Source organism: Engraulis encrasicolus, chromosome 12, assembly GCF_034702125.1.
Source record: "Engraulis encrasicolus isolate BLACKSEA-1 chromosome 12, IST_EnEncr_1.0, whole genome shotgun sequence".
Lineage (NCBI taxonomy): Eukaryota > Metazoa > Chordata > Actinopteri > Clupeiformes > Engraulidae > Engraulis > Engraulis encrasicolus.
In genome coordinates, this window is record NC_085868.1 from 18293924 (window position 1) to 18300861 (window position 6938).

Genomic DNA, 6938 nt, shown 5'->3' on the forward strand with positions numbered 1-6938 from the left:
GCATAAACAAAGTTACTGCTGCAGACAGGGTATGTTGTCAGTGTATTTTCTGAGGGAAGGTTGGTTTTCTTAGCAATGAAAAGTACAGCACAGTACATCCAAAAGGTAAGGACACCCTCATACCCTTGAGGTGTGCAGTAGGCGCCTAAAGTGATATGACTAAAGAGTGTACTGTTAGTTCAGCCAGAGTGCAGGATAGGGAACGGAGGTGTGGACAGTAAACGCACACAGCCTCCAGCATCAGCAAACAGTATTAAAGCGAAGGCTTAAGAATAGACAGCTGTCTGTGTGAACATCCCCTAAGGTGTAGGTGAGCCTGTTTAATGGGGTAAAGCTAGCAGCTCTAGCACAAGCAGAGATGCCCTGTAGTGGTTTGTATAGAAAGATGTTCCACCGTGTTCTTTATCCCTTGCGAGGATTGCAGCATCACAGAAAAGGGGTTTGTTCTGACTGTCATATCGGTAGGAAAGGTTTGCTGAGAATTTTGTCATTTTGTCAATATGAGTCAATGAAATTGCCATTTATAGGCTTTTCCTTTCATGGCAGGTTCAGACGATGCTTGTGTTTTGCTTTGTCATTAATACGACTGCAAACTATAAGTCAGGTGCGTGTGTGTGTGCATACATGCATGCCTTCGTGGGTGCATGTGTGTGTGTGTGAGTGATTGAGTGTGTGTGTGTGTGTGTGTGTGTGTGCTGTGAGTATGTCTGTCTATATACCTGAAAATGTGCGTTTTAAAAAGTCGGTAAAGGCGCTAGATGAGGTTTTTAGTTGCTAGGGACGTCAAAAAGTCACCAAATCTAGCAACAATGTCGCTAAGATGGCAAAACTGGTCATGTCGGCTTCAGTGAACTAGGTAGCGGAGTGTTGTCAAAAATTAATTACACGGTTATCGTGGGAATTACAGACACACACTTTCCATGTGTATAGTAAAACATATCATGTGCTTTGTACTCCTCAATTTCCATGGAGTGTAATGTCCCCTTTTAACTGTGTCACGATTCAAAATAAATGGGTGTTAAAATCAAATATCTCTCTCTCAAAGTTTGCTTCGCTTGACCAAATTTGCGTGTATACTGTATATCCTTTGTATTTTGTCCTTGTATTGCGTAATGCTTAGAGAGGTGCCGGTTCAAATCCCACCCTTACACCTCCCTACACACCTGCTGAAGTGACCTTGCATAAGGCACCTAACCACAGGGACTGTAAATAACATCTTGTATCTCTGTACATAAAGTTGCGTTGCATTGCATCAGCTGAACTAGGTGTACCATATTGTCAAGCACATAGATACACAAATAAATACACACATAGAGCACTTGTTAATGCCTGTAAGGACCATCACTGGATGGACATCCTGCATTGGGTACACATTATATGCTGAAACTGTTGGTTCTCATGGAGACAGGGAGTAAAGAGCACAATGCATTAAATGCACTCAGCCAATGACTGAACAGCAGTGACAACAGACGCCAACTCACAGGGCATAGCAATGTTTTACTATGTTGTGAAATCTTTATTCCTCTTCATAAAGGTCCAGGTGGTTTCTAACTATGTACACATGACCGCAATGTATGTCCATACCCTGATTTAGTATGGTACATATACCTTAATTGTCCCAAATACGTGCGTGTGTGCGTGCGTGCGTGTGTGTGTGTGTGTGTGTGTGTGTGTGTGTGTGTGTGTGTGTGTGTGTGTGTGTGTGTGCGCGTGTGCGTGCGTGCATGTGTGTGTGTGTATCCTCTCTGTCTCTCTGTCTCTCTCTCTCGCTCTCTCTCTCTCTCCACCCCCCCTCTCTCTCTCTCCACCCCCTCTCTCTGTCTCTCTCTCTCTCTCTCTCCACCCCTCCCTCTCTCTACCCCTCTCAGTGGCAGTGCAGTGCCAGGGCATGGTAAACCTGTGCGGAGAGGAGGCCCTTTGCAACCAGTCACGACCCAGCTCAGTGTGCCAGTGCAAAGCAGGCTTCAGGAGAAACCTCAGGAACAAGCAGTGTGAAGGTACATTATAACGATCAACCTACAGGGATGACGTCAAGGGCGTCCCCTCTCGAACCCTTGCCTTCTCTCTGTGTGTACAGTTTGCGGGACGGAGTTGTCGTTGGAATAGCCGTACTGTTAAACTCAACTTTGTGTATGCTCTAGAAGACGAGTGGGAAGAAAGACACAAGGACTGAGAGAAAGAGCGGAATAAAAAACAAAAGGATGTGAAGAAAGGAGAGATTGAGTAAATAGTAAATCACAGGCCATCTCAGTGTGCTAGCTAGCTGAACCCATTTAACCCCAAGGCACCTGCAAAAAAATGGTGCCCTAAGCCCATGAAATAACCTAAATATCTCAACCTCCGAAGCACATAAAAACATGGAATGAGATGCATTTAAAAGCAATAGAATGTGTTCATTCAGCTTTTTTAATATGAAATCTCAAATCTCATGAGCCTGAATGCTGCGTCCATGCACCATCAAGGCCCCAGGGTCAATGTTGCGTATACACAACAGCCAGCATCAATCGGTTAAGGCAGCCCTCAGGAGTAGCCTGAGATAAAAAACAGAGGGAAGGTACAGTGACTGGAAACCTAAATTTCTCAACCTCCGAAGCACATAAAAACATGGAATGAGTTAGATTTGAAAGCATTAGAACGTGTTCATTCAGGTCTTTTAATAAAAAATAATCTCAAATCTCATGATCCTGAATGCTGAGTCCATGCAGCGTCAAGGCGCCTGGGTCAATGTTGCGTATATGCAGCATTCAACATCCTGAGGTAAAAACATTGTACTGTAAGAGGATGTAGAATGTGCCTTGGACTGTGGGGAAAAAAAACATAAAAGTGATACAAGCAGAGAAATGAATGAACTTAGATGTGAATAGCTGCTAGTCAGTGAAGACTTCAGGTAGAACTTCAGGAACAAGCCATGTAGGACAAAGGTACGTATGTGGGGATGGAAAAGGAGGTGGAGAAAAGGAAAAGGTAGAAGACAAGAGGGAGCCAGGAAAAGAAAGAATGCAAGGTGGGACAAGGGAGGCGAAAGGACAAATTGTATGAAAAGATAGAAAGCAGAAAGAGATTGGTAGGCAGAGAGGGAGACACACATGTATTTGAAGAATGAGAATGTTGCAGACTGAGATGCGGTAAAAAAAATGTGAAAAAGAGTGGCATTCCAAACTTGAAAGCTGAAGCCCAGACATGCATAAAGGACATCTCACCAAAGGCACCTAGCCAGCCAAGGCTGATGTTCAACACCGCAGAACCTCCTTTTAGCTTTAAGGAGAGAACATAAACAAACGCACGCGCGCACGTACGCACACACACACATACACACTGTTCACAGTCTGAAAAGATTGTCTGCGAACATGAACACACATTCATGTATGCACGCATGCCTGCAAGCATGCACAAACACACACTCGCACACACACACACACACGCACACACACACAATCTGAAAAGACCGTCTGCCTACACCTATTTTAAAAGCGAGTGCTATGCTACAGAGCATATTCAACATCAGCGCCACTTTCAGCACATAACACTTGTTGATGCGCAGTACAAGCGGGTTTGGTCTAGCATCGGTATACAGTCATGTTATTGTGTATTGCATATTTTTCTAAGATCGTGCAGCCCTAGTCTGGTCTAGCATCTCCTCCAAGCTTTTTTTAAAGGATGTCTTTCTCCAACAACCAGCAAATTTATGTTGCGGGATTTTTTCCGGCACTACGTAAGTGAAAAGACCCTTGTGTCCACTTGCGAGCACCAGGGCTCAATGAAAGCCTGTGGGATAGAGAGGTGGAGTAAAGCATTTGGAGGTGGAATCGCAACTTAATGTGCCTTTTCATTAGGTCTGTAGAATGTAGCTGTGCATTAAGGACAGAGTGATGTATGTCCTCCTGTCTAGAGGAGTGTTTGGACGCAAACATGCAGTAGTGAGTAATAGAATATACTCTTACACTGTATGTTGCCGGTTTCTTTCTAAGAGCTTTTGTGCTTTTGTGCCTTAGTGCAAGCTATGGATGTTTGTTTTGAATGTATGCCTGTTTGTATGTGTAGAGCATACTACCGGTATGTGCATTAGTGTCAAGTAAGTAAGACTGTTTTTTGTGTAGGCTATGTTTTGTTGTGTCTGTACTCATCTTTGTGCGTGTGCACTTGTGCTCGCTTATGTGTTACGTGTTTATGTGTGTGTGCATTGTTCCATAGATTATGGGTGTGTGTGTGTGTATGTGTGTCTGTGTCTGTGTCTGTGTGTGCGTGCGCGTGCATGCGTGCGTTTGTGTGTGTGTGTATGCTTCCATATACAGTAATATGTTTGTGTTTGGGTTGACCCTTCTGCCATTGTCTTCCTCCAGAGGTGAATGAGTGCCTGGCGTTCGGCACCTGCTCCCATTACTGCTACAACACCAAGGGCTCCTACAAGTGCACATGTGACAGGAACTTCAAAGATATTGACGGCGAATGTGTCACAAAAGGTAAAAAACACCCTGAGAAAATGCACAGAAAATGTACACACGCACACACAAGCACACTCTCACTCTCTCTCACACACACGTAGCACACACACACATGCACGCACACACGCATGCACGCACACACACACACACACACACACACACACACACACACACACACACACACACACACACACACACACACACACACACACACACACACACACACACATTAGCATATAAATTATTGAATAAAGAAAGCATTGTGAAATAATGCATACTTGCACAGCGTGTTTCTGTTTGATCTAATTCTCCATCTGTCATCCTGTGTTAACTCCACAGGATCCGCTGCTGTACAGTATATCCACAAGCAAAGTGAAATAATGTCATCTGGTCAAGCTTGTTTCCTTTAAATTTCTAATTATACGTCTGTCAAGGTCCCTCAGGTGCCAAACGGCCAGGTGCTGTACGGACACCCCCAATGATGACACATGGAGAGCTTGTTTTTGTTTTGTCTGATTATCTCTGTCATCATCTCTGTCGGATTGTCTGTTTTGTTACGTTTGATTCTCTCCAAAAGGTTCAAGGAATTTGTGCACAATAGCGCTGTAGGAGCTGGACTAAACAAACAACAATGGAAGAGAAATAATAATGTTTAGCAACACTGATCAATGCTCCGAAACGGTTTAATGACACAACGCTTCGGACGCTCAGTCCTTCGTCAAAGTGCAACTTTGGCACACATTAACTTGATGAACTTAATATTCAACAAAATGCAACTTTCATCAAAGAACTGAGCATCCGAAATGTTGTGCATTTGGGACTACCGATCAGTGTTGCGGACCTTTACTATTTATTTTCCATTCATGTCTGATTCTCTGTCATCATCTCTGTCATTGTCCCACAGGTCCAGGTGCTGTATACGGCCAATGACACAAAGAGAGCTTGATTTTGTCATGTCTGATACTCTGTTTTGTTATGTCTGATTCTGTCATCATCTCTCTCATCGTCCCACAGGTCCAGAAAACCAGGTGCTTTACATCGCTTATGACACACAGAGAGAGCTTGTTTTTGTCATATCTGATTCTTTGTTTTTTATGTCTGACTCTCTGTCATCATTACATTACATTACACATAAACCCACTTAGCTGACCCTTTTACCCGAAGCGACTTATAGCTATTTTACAGGGTATTGGTTACAGTCCCTGGAGCAATGTTCCAAGTTGCTCAAGGGCACTTCAGCCATGGATGGAGGTGTAGGGAGAAGTAAGGGTGGGATTTGATCCTTAAGACCGCCTCACTTACCAATAGGTCCCGACTGGCTTCTCTCATCGTTCCACAGGTCCAGAAGACCTGGTGCTTTATATCGTCAATTACACACAGAAAGATCTTGTGTTTGTCATGTCTGATTCTCTGTTTTGTTATGTCTAACTCACCTGATGTCATCATCTCTGTCATTGGGGGCGCCACAGCGCAGCACGCTTCAACCTGCCCCCCACTTATGGACTTCCATGCCCAGGGGCATCCAGGTTCGAATGCTGACTGGGTCATTTCCCAACCTAACCCCATCTCTCTCTCCCACTCATTTCCTGTTTCCACCTTCAATGTCCTGTCAAATAAAGTTTGCCAAAAGTTTGCTAAAATTTCCAAAAACAAAAAAAAAAACGAAAAAAGACCCAATCATCTCTATCATCATCCCACAGGTCCAGAATACCAGGTGCTGTAGAACACCAATGACAGAGAAGGCTTGTTTTTGTCATGTCTGACTCTGTTTTGTCATGTCTGACTCCTGGTCATCATCTCCGTTATCGTCCCTCCCACAGGTCCAGAGGACCAGGTGCTGTACATCGCCAATGACACGGAGGTGCGCAGCTACAGCCCGTTCCACCAGAGCCACGGCCAGAAGCTGGTGGCCCGCATCGAGGACAGCGCCCGCATCATCGGCATGGACGCCCTCTTCCACCGCCACACCTTCGTGTGGGCCACGCAGGTCGGTAACACTTAAATAATGAGCTAATTATCTACAAAATGTTAACAAATGTTTATAAATGGGCAAGATATACTATGTTAACACAGCAGACAGAGCACAGTCACATCGCTCCTGGAAGTTTCTCCTCCAAAGACCAGAAGGCATGAAACCACACAAAACTCACACAGTAGGTTGATTCAGACTCCATTGTGCAGTCGTAGTTTGGTTATTACTCATGTGTAATGTGTACTCATGTGTAATTACAAACATGTGTAAGTGCTTTGTTAAATGTTAATTATTATTAAATGTTAATAAAGCTGTGAATAGTTAGTTATTCTAAAGTGTCACCCGCAGGTCAACCCTGGCGGCATCTTCTACGGGGACCTGCAGGACCGCAACCATGCCAAGAGCAGGACTGGCATTGTGGTACGTACGATATGTTTCGATACGATACAATATTCAATTCAATTCAGTTCTTTATTCCAGACCCAGAGGGATCCATATCACATATAAAAACATCACCACACATT

General features: G+C 44.1%; 1 pseudogene; it reads left to right on the forward strand.

Moving 5' to 3' along the window:
• LOC134460381 (low-density lipoprotein receptor-related protein 1B-like) overlaps positions 1-6938 on the forward strand; it is a 372315-nt pseudogene that overhangs the window by 301467 nt on the left and 63910 nt on the right.